Genomic DNA, 13,277 nt, shown 5'->3' with positions numbered 1-13,277 from the left:
CCGGGCGGCGAGCGCCGGTCCGCCGCGAACTGGATGCTGTCGCAGCGGCCGCGGTACCGCCACTGGTTGCTGCGGTAGGCGCAGGACTGGAAGCGGCGGCAGCGCTGCGGCGCCAGGCCCCGGCGCGGCTCGGTGCCGAACAGCAGCGCGGGCTTGTTGGCGGCGGCGTGCCACAGGAAGATGGCGTTGGTCTCAGCATGGCCAGGAACGAGGGGGGCTCCACGTCGGGGATCCGGATCTCCTCCTGATCCTCCGCCAGCTCGCCATAAAACATGGCGTGGAACACGGAGCTGCCGACGGCCAGGACGTACTGACGGAGCAGAGCAACGACACCAGATCACCTCGGACTCACACACAGGGCGGGATTATCAAAGGTGACGAGTTCATCAGGTTGTAACCGTCTAAAGTTGGGATGCTGTCCAGTGTTCAGCGGTTCCAGTCAAACGTAAATATTAGGGCTGTCAATCGATTAAAAAAAATTAACTAATTAATCGCACATTTTGAAATTCATTAATCGCGATTAAAAGTTTTTTCCTTCTTTTTAAAGACTAAACTTCACACAGAGCTGTGTTTTCAAAGAGGCTCCTACCTATAAAGTGCCAGCGAGGTATTTAATATTGTGGTTGATAAATTGTTTCTTCAGTGAAACATCCAGATTAGTAAAAAAAAAAAAGTATATTGAGACCCCATTGGTCCTGTCATCTTTAACACTGAACAGCAGAACCAGTGGCCTTGGTAACTGACTGACATTCACATATGTCACGTTCACCCTCTGGAGGCTGGGGGCATTTTCTCCATTTTACAAAAAAATTTAAATTCACCTTTTAAAGGCGTTTTCATATGACACATACCCCCACGTGTTCTACATCAAACATTCCAGAACAATCTCATCTCTCTATATATTGAGGCACATTGTCCTGGTGCCGTGTTCTCTGCTCTCTGACTGACAGGCTGCTAATGAGCCTCAGCTGTGAGGTGGGAGGTCCTTTGTGATTTACTGAGTGTTCATTGGTTGTTTTTTTCGCAAAATGTTGACAGACAAACGGATTGACCAATCACGGTGAAGGTTTCGTGTGACGAGTTCTTTCCGCGCTGTCACCCGACCGTCGTCCTCCGTTCCTCTGTGTATCAGAGGGGGAGACGGGAGGAAGGAGGAGCAGGAGGAAACCCGACTGATTCATCCACGAGTTTAAACTGATTTATGCTACTTATTTTCGCGGAGAAATTATTGTTTTAAAAACGGAAACAGTGTTAAACCGATCAGCCGCTTTGATACTCAGAGGAGTGTAAAACTTCAACGCACACCGGAAGTAAACAAAGTTGCGTTAGTGCGTTAAAATATTTTAGTGCGTTAATGCGGCCAAATTAATCGCATAGATTAACGCGTTAACGCTGACAGCCCTAATATATATATACATACACAATAAAAAAAAGTTTTATCTGTTGACTATTTTTTTTTACTGTCAAAAATCGAGTGATTTAAGTATCAAATAAATCAAGTGCAGTAAAAAAATACAATATTTCCCTCTGAGAAATATAAAGTAGTATAAAAGTACTGAAGACGAGTACTTCAGTCTTACCCGCTTGCTCCAGAGCTGCAGGGATGGCGACCGCCGGTCCGATCCCCATCAGGTCCGGGGGGACCCCCACCACCGCGCTGGCCCTCAGGACTCCCAGGACCGGCAGACCCAGAGCCTCGACCGCAGCCCGGCGTCCAATCAGCACGGCCGCTGCCCCGTCGCTCACCTGGCTGGAGTTACCTGAGACAGAACCGTGGGGGCGGGGTTTGAGTCGGCGGCAGCTGAGAGGGGGAATCGGACTCACTCAGACCCGACGGCCGACCGACCTGCCGTGGTGGTGCCGTCCGGTTTGAAGGCCGGCCTCAGCTTGCTCAGTCCCGCCACAGTCGTCCCCGCCCGGACCCCCTCGTCCCTGGAGACCGTCACCACGCGCTCGCTGCCCTCGGCGTCCTGGACCCGCGTGGTGACCGGAACGATCTCCCGCTCGAACAGACCCAAGCTCTGCGCACGGGCCGCTCTGTGTGTGGGGGGGGTTTAGAAATATCCACCATAATATTTATATATTATTCATTTATATGTATTTATATATATTTATTATATAAATATTGTATATATAATATAAATTCTAAATTATATATATGTAATAAATATAATAATCTATTCAAAAATAAATACATATATATATAAATACATATAAATAAATATAGTTATATATTAATTAATTTATATATATATAATTTTTATATAATATAAATAAGATATATACATTATATAAATAAATACAATTTATATATATATATATATATACACACAAATATATACAGGACTGTCTCAGAAAATTAGAATATTGTGATAAAGTTCTTTATTTTCTGTAATGCAATTAAAAAAACAAAAATGTCATGCATTCTGATTCATTACAAATCAACTGAAATATTGCCTTTTATTCTTTTAATATTACTGATTATGGCTTACAAATTAAGAAAACTCTAAAATCCTATCTCATAACATTTGAATATTTCAGACCAAGTTAAAACAAGATTTATAACAGCTGAGTGTTTGTCAAGGCTCAGGAAACCCTTGCAGGTGTTGCGAGTTAATTAGACAATTCAAGTGATTTGTTTAATACCCTACTAGTATACTTTTTCATGATATTCTAATATTTAGAGATAGGATATTTGAGTTTTCTTAAGCTGTAAATCAGAATAAAAGGCTTGCAATATTTCAGTTGATTTGTAATGAATCCAGAATGCATGACATTTTTGTTTCTTTAATTGCATTACAGAAAATAAAGAACTTCATCACAATATTCTAATTTTCTGAGACAGTCCTGTATATACACATTCAAAATATATATATATATAAATAACCAAAAATATATATATACAAAAATAATCTATAAATACTTACTTAGAAATATATGAATAATATATATATATATAAACTAGTGCTGGGCACGTTAACGCGTTAATCTTGCGTTAACGCATCACTTAATTAACGCCGACAATTATTTTATCGCGCATTAACGCATGTTTAAAAAAAAAGACAAAATCTTAATACCTTCTAGAGCTTTGTTCCTTTCTTTCACTGCTCTCCCACACTCCTCAGTCCACCAGGACCGCCTTTCTTTTCATCCTTCCTTTACTTTTTAGAAATTGTTTGCTAACTGCTGTTTCCAGTATTTTAAATGTCATTTTTTATATCAACCTCCTTCGACATCTTCATTTTAGTCTGTAAATAGATCCTCAGATATCAATCAAGCAGACTTTACGCTGCTGTGAACTTCTTTGTTCCTTTTCTACCGTTGTATAATAAATGAACCAAAACTCTTGAAATTTAAAAAACTCTCCTTTAGTCACCACACCGTAAGAGCGTTAGCCTCATACGGTCCATTACAACTATCAAACTTTAAATACAAAATGCGCATCCGTCGGTAACATTTAACCCGTAACGTCAAGTTTGTATATTAACATAAAATAAAGGTGCGCCAAGGAAAATCATTAAAACAATACAATATAAAAGGCATACATCAAAACCAATGAAGCAGATACAAAATAAAGGCAATCAACACAAAACAATAAACCTTTTTAAGGGTTATTTACAAAGTCTATTTTATCCATTTCTTGCTAGCATGACATATATTATGAAAAGTTCCCATTTTGTTCTATTAAACACCCACTTCCTCTCACCTCTCCCTGTTCCTGACTCCTCGTAGCAATGCCATGTTGACACTTTATTGGAAAATGATCACTGCCCACTGATGTTTCCTCTTCTCAAGATTCAAGATTCAAGATTCAAGATGTTTTATTTGTCACAGTTACATACAGGTGTGCCTGCAGTGAAATGAAGTGGCAATGCTCAACGTAGGATATTGCAAGGGCAGGCACAAGTACAATACTATTTACAAATAAAAAAGCAACACAACATTTACAGTAAGGGTGTGTGTGTGTGTGTGTGTGTGTGTGTGTGTGTGTGCCTAAGAGGGGCAGCAGTTATTGACAGATCTATGGGGTGGGTCCTGTGGCGAGTTTGGTTCACAATCCTGATGGCCTGAGGAAAGACTCCCGTCCCTCAGTCTCTCTGTTCTTGCAGGCGTGATTCACATGGAGGCGCGCCTGCCTGACCGCAGCAGCTGAAACAGTCTGTTGTTATGGGGTGAGTGAGGATCCTTCATGATCCTGCTGGCTCTGGTTCTGCACTCCTGGTGTACAAGTCTCCTGCAGGGTGGAATTGTGGTTCAATAGGTGGCTGCGCCCAGCCCGAACGCACTACTCTCTGCAGAGCCTTCCTGTCCCAGTTTTGGTAGACAGTTGCCAAACCAGGCTGTGATGCTTCCTGTCAGTGACCCGCTCTCTACAGCTCCAGAGTAGAAGGACTAGCGATCCTCTAGAAACTTTAAACTTCCCTCAGCTGCCTGAGGTGGTAGAGCTGGCCTTGCCTTTCTCACCAGAGTGTCTGTGTTTGTTGACCATGTCAGATCCTCGATGATGTGGACTCCTATGTATTTATACCCGCTACCCTCTCCACAGTAGTCCCAAGTTAATCCCCAGTGGTGAGTAGTCGTCCTCTGTTGGGTTGTACCTTCCTAAACCACAATCAGCTCCTTAGTTTTTGGTGACATTCATGATGAGGCTGCTGTCCTGGCACCAGAGTGACAGATCAGCAACTTCCTCCAGGTAGGCCTTCGTGGCTGTGGGAGATCACTGTACCAGCACCACCACTGTGTCATCGCGCAACTTGATGATGAGTGTTGAGTGGGTTGAACCTGGCCACAGCAGTCATGTACAGGGCTGTACAGCCTGATAGGGGCTGAGGACGCAACCCTGGGTGGGATCCTGTGTTCAGGGTGAGTGGATTTGAGGGATTTGGAGTGTCTGCCCACCCTGACACCTGTGGCCTCATGGTCAGGAAGTCCAGGATCCTGCACACAGGGGTGTTCAGCTGTCCAGGCCTCAATCAGCCTACGGCCAGTCTGGAGGGACCATGGTGTGAGCTGAACCATAATCCAATGATGAACAGTCTCACATACTGCCCCCCCCTCTGGCTGTCCAGATGAGGAGTACAGTGTGCAGTACCTGGGAGACAGCATCATCCGTGGGATCTGTTTGAGGCGATAAGCAAAACTGCAAGCGGGTCCATGGAGGAAGGGAGGAAGGCGCAGATGGTCCTTTATCAGCCTCCTCAAAGCATTCCTCCATGACCACCCCCGAGGTGAGGGCCACCGGCCCAGTGGTCATTCCGGCATGCTGGGAGAAGCATTCTTGGGCACAGGGACAATAGTGGGATCTCTTGAAGGTAGGCGGGGACCAATGGACTCAGCCAGGGAGAGGTTGAATATTGTGGTGAACACTGAGCTAGCTGGTTAGCACAGGTCTTCAGTACTAGCCTCAGATACATGCCATCTGGACCTGGGTAGCCTCCTGGTGTTTCCTGGTGTTCACCATCAACAGAGCCTCCCTCTCACACCTCCGTGCTCGGTCACAGAGAGGTGTAATTATCCCCAGCGGTAGGTGAACTCAATTCTCCCACCTCGGCTATGCTAACGGTATTCGGTTGTTGCCAAGGTCCGGCGATGAGCTAGCGCTGTTGTTGCTAGCCTCAAACCATTATAAAATGAAGTTCAGGTCGTCCGCTAGCTAGGGATGCGTCGGCACTCACGGCATTGTGAGAATTCTCTGCTCTGGCAGTTTGTGGATAGTCCAGCTCTGCCAGAGCCTGCCACCCAGCGCCTGTCGCGCTGCTCCATCTGTGATTCCACTCTGTCTCGGTCGGTACCTTCTGCAGCTTCCTTCAACGCCCTCCTCAGTCCATAGACCGCCTGTACTCATTCATGCATGTTACCGGATACAAGACCGGGAGTTATAGGCAGTAATGCGAAGCGCTCACAGCTTCACGGATGGATCCTATCAACCGCGGCGGCTTTTGATTAGGAAAGACCCTAACTTTTACCCGTGAGGGGCGATGGTGCTCCGTTAAGCGTTCCGTTACATGAGGCTCATTGCTACTTCCGCCAAACTCGCCTTCAGCGCCACTGGAACTGGATTGGACTGTCATGTCCCCAGTCGACAACTACTCAGAGCAGCTCCTGTAGCTCAGCCTGATCATCAGACCACGCGTCGTTCCTCGATTACGCTCCTCGGCCACTACCAGCTTCCTTGCCTCCCAACATCCTTTGTTTAGCATACTCGGAAGCCAGAAAAATGGCGGCATGGTCTGATTTCCTAACGAGGGAGAGAGACAGCCTTAGCAGCCTGTCTTGAATACCGGCGTATAGTAGTGGTCCAACGTTCTTTCCCCTCTGGTAGCACACGTAATGTGCTGGTGAAAGTTCGGCATGACTTTTTTTAGGTTTGCCTTGTTAAAAGACTTTCTACCTCCCACTCGCATATCCCTGCTAAACTCCTCGATACAATGGTTAAGTCTAAGCTCACATGCATGTTCCCTGTGTGCACATCTAGTCCCTCTGCACATCGTTTAAACAAAACCAAATTGTGTTCCTCTAGTAATGCTCTTCCATCACTCCCATTGAGGACCTGTTCTGCTCCACCCTATCACCCCATAATGTATATGTGCATTAAAATCTCCACATCCCACTCCACCACCTTTTGTTGCCACCTATCCTTTCAATTTGTACAATCTATTCTACCCTCTAATTTTTACGAGGGATTATAAAAATGTACAACTATGACCTCTCCTTCCCTTGCCCAGATCTCCACAGTTACATCTTGAGGCTCAGTCCCTATCTTCACCTCTAAATGTACGCGTCTTCACTAATAAATGCGGCACATCCTCCTCCCTGACCACCCTCAATTCCTCCCTATCACACCGAACACGCACTATCCAGCTAGTCTGAAGTCCACATTTGGTTTTTTAACCATGTTTCCTGTATGCATATGGAGACATGGCTTACACACTAGGAATATCCCAACATATTTTTGAATTATTGTCCATTTGCCAAATAAACTCAGGCGAGCATTCCATTGTAGAACTAGAATGGGCACCTCGGTAGAGCGCGCATACCTTTCGCATACTGGCTGAGAGATTGGGTATTGAATTATGAAATATTTTGGCATTAGTTGCATGCCAATAGGACAAAAATGTATTAAAGCTATGGTAAAAAAAAGAGTTTTGACCTTTCCATGACCCTTCCTTGACTCTTGTTGATGATCTCCGGATTGATCCCAAAATCTAATCAAATGGTCCCCGGATAGATACAACTAATCATCCCACCAAATTTATGCGATTCGGTTCAATACATTTTGGAGTTTTCGCGAATAAGCGCGTGACAAATAAATAAATAAATAAATACCGCGGTGATCGAAACGCCGACGCTAAAATCGCATTTCTCAATCTTGAATGGTAATGAAACTATGATGATTAATCCTATGAGCATGATTCTTTGGTTAATCTGCCCTGTTTCCTAAACTCTTCCTGTTCCGCCATCCCAGATTATTCCGTGAATATTTAAGTATCTTGGGTTGCACTTTTTACTATTATTTCAATTTCTCTCAGATCTCCCTTTTGCCTGGAATGTGCAGTTAACCACTTCGCCATGAAAAACACAAAGTTCTCCTTATTTACTGCCATTATATTCTCATCTCTTGACTCTTGTTTATAGTTGTTCACTTGGCTGTTGAGTTCAGCGCTTCCCACTACATCTCCCCCCTCTTCCCCCTCCCCCTCTTCCCTCTTCCCCCTCTCTCCTTCCCCTCTCCCCCTCTTCCCCCTCTCTCCCCCCTCCCCCTATCTCCCCCTCCCCTATCTCCCCTCTGAGCCTCTGAGTTCTTTTGCTGCTTCCCGCATTAATGATATATTCCATTTTCACTTCCAGCTGCTGCATCTACTGCCTTCTTTCTCTTTCTCACTTCACACACCACCAGAGGCCACACTGTGTGCTCCTCCGCAATGTGCACATTTGATCTGTCCCAGCCTCACATTTCCCGTAGTCATGTTCCCCTCCACATGTTCTGGCATCTTTGCTTCCTTTACACGCTGCATAATATGGCCAAGTGCTTTTGGCATTTGAAACACCTCTGTAAAGGTGGTGGGGACATAAGCCTCTTACTCTATACCCTTTAGATAATTCCAGAACGGAACTTCAAGTCAGGCAACACCTTTCTTCAAAATCAGCTTAGCACTGACAAACTGTCCACCCTTTTCTCCACCTCGCCTTGCCTGCAGACGCTTTAATCCCTAGAATTTGAGCCCTTTAATACTTGCTCTCAGTTCCTCCATGCCTCTTCCACTGGGATCCCGATTATCATCACTTAACAAAGGGCCCATCATGTCACTTCTTCACGCTCTCCAACCACTATATTGTACACTCCTTCCAGCCTATAGCTTTCCCTCTCTGCCCTACGTCCTTCACTGGATCAAATGTAATCCGCCTATCATGACCAGCACCTTCTTTTCATCACAACTCTGCCAACTTTCTCCTTCAACTCCAGCATGAATGGCGCTATACGGAGCTTATTTTCCAATGTCATTTTCGTCCTTGAATCTCACAATTATTTGAACCCCTCCTTCTCTCCTCTCTCCTCATCCTCCTGCTTTTCTCTCTCCCGCCCCACGACTCACCAGATCTTTACTGCTCGACTGACTGGCTCGTTTCTATATTCCCCCCACTTCAGTCCAGTAGCTTGTTATAATCCATATCCTCACTCCCTGCCCTCTCCATCACCATCGCCTCCCATCCTTAGTCCAGTCAGTCAGGTCAGTGTATGTACACCGCCGTACGAAAACTAATCCTCCAAACTTTCTGTCGTTTGTCACGCCCAATTCCCTTGCCTGATCTTTCTTCCCGGCTGAGAAATTCAATGATCCACAAGATCCTCATGGTCGGTCAGACGCTTCAGGAAGCCTTCCCCAGGGAGAGACTTTAACTTCGCTGAGGACCAGCGTGAGAATGCACGCGGGCGGTAATCAAACTGAAGGTGCAGCCGGTGTCGAAAGAGAAAGGCATTTGACGTACCTGTGCATGCTCCTCCCCAGCTGGATCTCCTCCAGGAAGAACTTCTGCCACGACCCTCGGCGTCCTTCAGGTCCGGAGGCTGCTTAGGACAAACAACGGTCAGCCACGGGAACTCAAGCTCACCAGCCCGGGTCCTTCCGGTCCCTGAGGTCCAGACCTCACAGGAGCAGTCGCAAATCGTCCTGAGAGGAGCTCCTGACCTGTGAGCCAGTTGAAGTCCAGCTGCATGCTGGGAGAAACAGCTCCTTCAATCCTCTATTATCCAATAAGGAGCCAGATAAAAGCAAATCATTGATCACTGACTGCTGCCTTCAGAATAAAAGCCCACAAAAATGATGCCGACTGCTTCTAAAAAAATAATCATCTGAAGTTACATAGCATAAGAAGTGTAGATGTTGACATGATGTGATGAAGACTTTGAGAGAACCGCACAGCTCACTAATCTGGCTCCGGAGTTGGGATTGACAGGTGATATCAGGAAGTGATCCAACGTGTGTGAGCTCACCTTCGCCATGCCCACTGGGCTCTTTGGTTGCTGTTTCTGCTTTCCTCGCCCCATGCACACACACACACACACACACACACAGTCAGAGTCCAAACTATCACCAACGTTTTATTTACATTTAAAACAAAGACAGTTGAGAACATAAGTCCACCCCAGAAGACAAACTTTGTTTTCTTTCTAATGTTTTTAACTATTCCTTTAAACGGTTATACCTTTAAACTGTTTCTGTGGCTACCGACCTTGAAGTGAAGATGTTCATGCCCCAACGCCGCCCAAACAAAAATGGTCTCTTGCTGACTTTTTATTAGAAAAAAGCATTTTGTGACTATCTCCTCCACCTGTGCCTTTTCAAATAATAGAATAAATAAAATTGCAATTACATTCAAGTAAATGAAAGCCAAATGTTACAATCACTTTGTTAGAAATAAAATGCAAATAAAGTTATACTCAATATACTCCTGCTTTTATACTCAATGTTGAGCACTTTTTTTTTGAAGGGCAACAGCAGAAGCCATCCCAGGGAGGGAGATCGGCTTTTGGCAAAAAACGCTTATAAGCCCGAAGGTTCAGGCATTTCCCAACATATTTATTAACTGACTACGCTTTTTATGTGGGGTGTACTTTGAACTTGTGTAGTATGTGAAGTTCTCATAAAAGCTCTTTTCCTGTGTTTCCTCCTGCCGGTCTCTTTCATAAGAGCTGCAGATAAAGAGTGAAGTAAGAAGTCCTCATGATGTCAGCAGTGTTGGAAATAAAATGTTAAATATTCAACTACAAAGCAGAAAAGCATGTTTGATACTTTGTTTTGAATCATACTACTGGGATGTTACTGCCCAAATTGATTGGATGGCCCTACCCACCCAAAAAGATTTCACCTGCCGCCACTGGGTAGCAGACGACTGTGTGTGAGTCTCAGGAGGTGAAGGTGATGTTTACACCCACAGGAGCTGCAGGTAAGAGGGAAGTGAGCCACCCTCTCAGTAGTGAGGGAGGCTGCTCGCCACACTCAGGAAACGAGAGTTAACTTCAGGTCAGGAAACACTGCAGTTTAGACGCAGTCTCTGCTTTTCTCTCTGGGGCGATTCATCTGTGACGCCTTCTTCGGTTTTCTCAACAACCTCAACAGAGTCTCTTCCAAACACTGAGTGAGTACTTCTGGATCATATTCACCTGTGACTCCCCAGATGTAAATAACACTTTAGCTTTCTACTGCCTTTCGGGCGGGATCGTTCCTTCCTTCACTCACTTCACACCTGATGAATTATTAAATAATATAACTATGGCTGTCTCGTCCACAGTCCCACGACACAGAAACTCACTCTTTAACTGCTGTAAACTTCTCAGGAGGACTTTAGTAACTAGTAAACTGAATCTAGTGGTTTTCACTTTAGTCTCACTCTGACTTTCCTGTTTTTGTTACACATTCATTGATCACCTCCTATTTCCTCTAGTAGGTTTCTTGCAATAAGAGTTTATAGGCTTTTATTATGTGAAGCAGCTGGAGTGAAATGCGTGATGTGTTAGTCATCAATATCAGAGCTGGAGTTGTCAGAGCCTGTTGCTTTAACTCACTTTGGACTTATTCTGTGCTGCTAAAGGCTTGCAAGAGTTTAGCGGTTGAGTCTGTGCTCTAGCACGACTTTTGATCTTGGTTTACTTATCTTGTCAAAGTGTCAAAGCAAAAGCTTTACCTTAATTTAATTTAGCTTGACACTTTAATCCAGCGACTTACAATGAGTACTAACATGCTATCCAGGCACGTGCACAGGTAGAGCCTAGTGGTCCAGGAGTCAGCTCCTCCCCTTTTCTCCCCCTTTGGCTCGGATGAGTAAAGGGCCCTTTTGCTGGAGTTTCACTTTTTTTCCATCAGTATTTAAGAACAAAGTTACTCTTCTCATCATCAAGTCCCCCAAATGTGTCTTTTAATATCCGGTATCGGGCATTGTCACCTGAGGAACTTTCGCCCGACATGCTCCCATGCAGCAGCTCCACAAGCTCACGTGCCCCCCCCCCCCTCCCTCCTCCTCCTCCACTTCCCTCCTCCTCCACTTCCTCCTCCCCTCCCAGTGCTCTCGCACCACCAACGGCTGCGTAATTTCCTTCTCCTCTGACCGCAGCACCAGACACACAGGTCCTGACGGAAGTTTGTCCTCTGACGCTTTGTTTTGGGATAAATTATACCACAAATATTAAGCGCGCTGTTGAAAACATGACGCCACTAACTGGTCCGACGGTTGCTCCTAAACAAATAAACAACAAAAACTCACATGAAATCCGTGATTTCAAAGCTTTACAGCTGTTTACTGATCGTTAGTTATGCAGCAGAGAACAAGAGAGGAAGGAGGAGAGGTAGAGAAGAGAGAGAGAGAGAGGAAGGAGAGAAGAGAGAGAAGAGAGAGAGAGAAGTTCTTATCCGTTGCCTATTTCTAACAGGGGCTTGTCTAGGGATTTGTGTGGGCCAGACTGAACAAAAAATCATAAGGCCTCTCTGGTTTTTGTTCAGAGGGATTTCCTGTTGATGTCTATCAATACGGCTCATTTTGAAAATGACCCGAAGAGGGCAATACTGATCCGTATCAGGACCAGGAGGAGGGCACATATGTGGTGCTGGCATGACGCACCCATTAGTCAATCAACGTTTGTACTGTTGCTATATATAATTATTCATCTTTATTCATGAAGAAATGTAAGCAAGCAGTCTTGATGCTGCCAGAGATAATGCAGGTCGAGGATGTATTGCATCATCAGTGTTTTGCTGCTTATGCTCAACCTGTGTCAGGAATTAATGCTGGCATTAGATGTGGCATTGGGTTCCTTTTTGGTTTGAGCACCTGCCTGCCCCCAAATGTCTGTGCACGCGCCTAATGCCATCATCCTTTGTTTACTCAAAGATATAGTCGGAAAAGAAGTGTTTTTAGTTTGCAGGGTGGTGAGATTTAGAGACTCTGCTGTCCTGATGTCACCGGGAGCTTGTTTCACCAATGAGGAGCAGGACAGCAAACAGTCGTGACTTTGTTGAGTGTTTAGCCTTTCGGGTAGTAATGCCGATTGGTAGATGCTGAGCGGAGTGAGCAGGGTGGGGTGTAAGGTTTTGACTCAGTCCTGAATGAGACCCGATCTGTTTGCAGCTCTCACATGCTTCACATAAGTACCAATGTTAGGGAAGGGTGAGCAAATGACACAGTCTAGAGCAGAGGTGTCAACCTCATTTTCACCTGAGGGCCACATCAGCATAGCGTGGCTGTCCTCAAAGGTTGCCACGTGTAACTTTAGAATTGTAACTTAAATGAAACTTGAATGTAATGTAAAATAAATGTAACTACTCCTTAATGTTAAATAACTCTGAAATACTTATTACTTATTCCAAATTTACAAGTGCATTACAGTTGCACAGAAAAATATGTTTTCTTTGTTGCTCTGTTTATAACATAAATCTCTTAATTTGTCAGGTTATAAAAACCGTGATAACTCCATCAATCAAGGATCCAAACTATCCCAAGTGGAATAAAGAAAATAACATAACGTAAACACAAGTTATAACATTAACTTTATTACACAAACGTTTGTCAAAAGTTAAAAGCCGGGCTTAATTACAACAGAATCAACAATTGTGAGCTGCCAAAAACATGTATGACAGATGTAGCATTTTACAAAAAAAAGGCTGCACACAGCCTGCATGCCATCCAACTGATGGTTTGATTACAATAATTTGTCTGCATACACACATATAAAACCTGCAAACACCAAATAATTGCAACAGAAACTATACACATAAATAATAGGA

General features: G+C 44.7%; 1 pseudogene; it reads right to left on the bottom strand.

Annotated features, from left to right (window-relative positions):
- The window catches only part of LOC130189751 (3-ketoacyl-CoA thiolase A, peroxisomal-like), a 28,629-nt pseudogene that overhangs the window by 1,620 nt on the left and 13,732 nt on the right, over window positions 1-13,277 (bottom strand).

The sequence above is a fragment of the Pseudoliparis swirei genome, chromosome 24 (genome assembly GCF_029220125.1).
Source record: "Pseudoliparis swirei isolate HS2019 ecotype Mariana Trench chromosome 24, NWPU_hadal_v1, whole genome shotgun sequence".
Lineage (NCBI taxonomy): Eukaryota > Metazoa > Chordata > Actinopteri > Perciformes > Liparidae > Pseudoliparis > Pseudoliparis swirei.
This window is presented reverse-complemented; position numbering and strand designations above follow the sequence as displayed.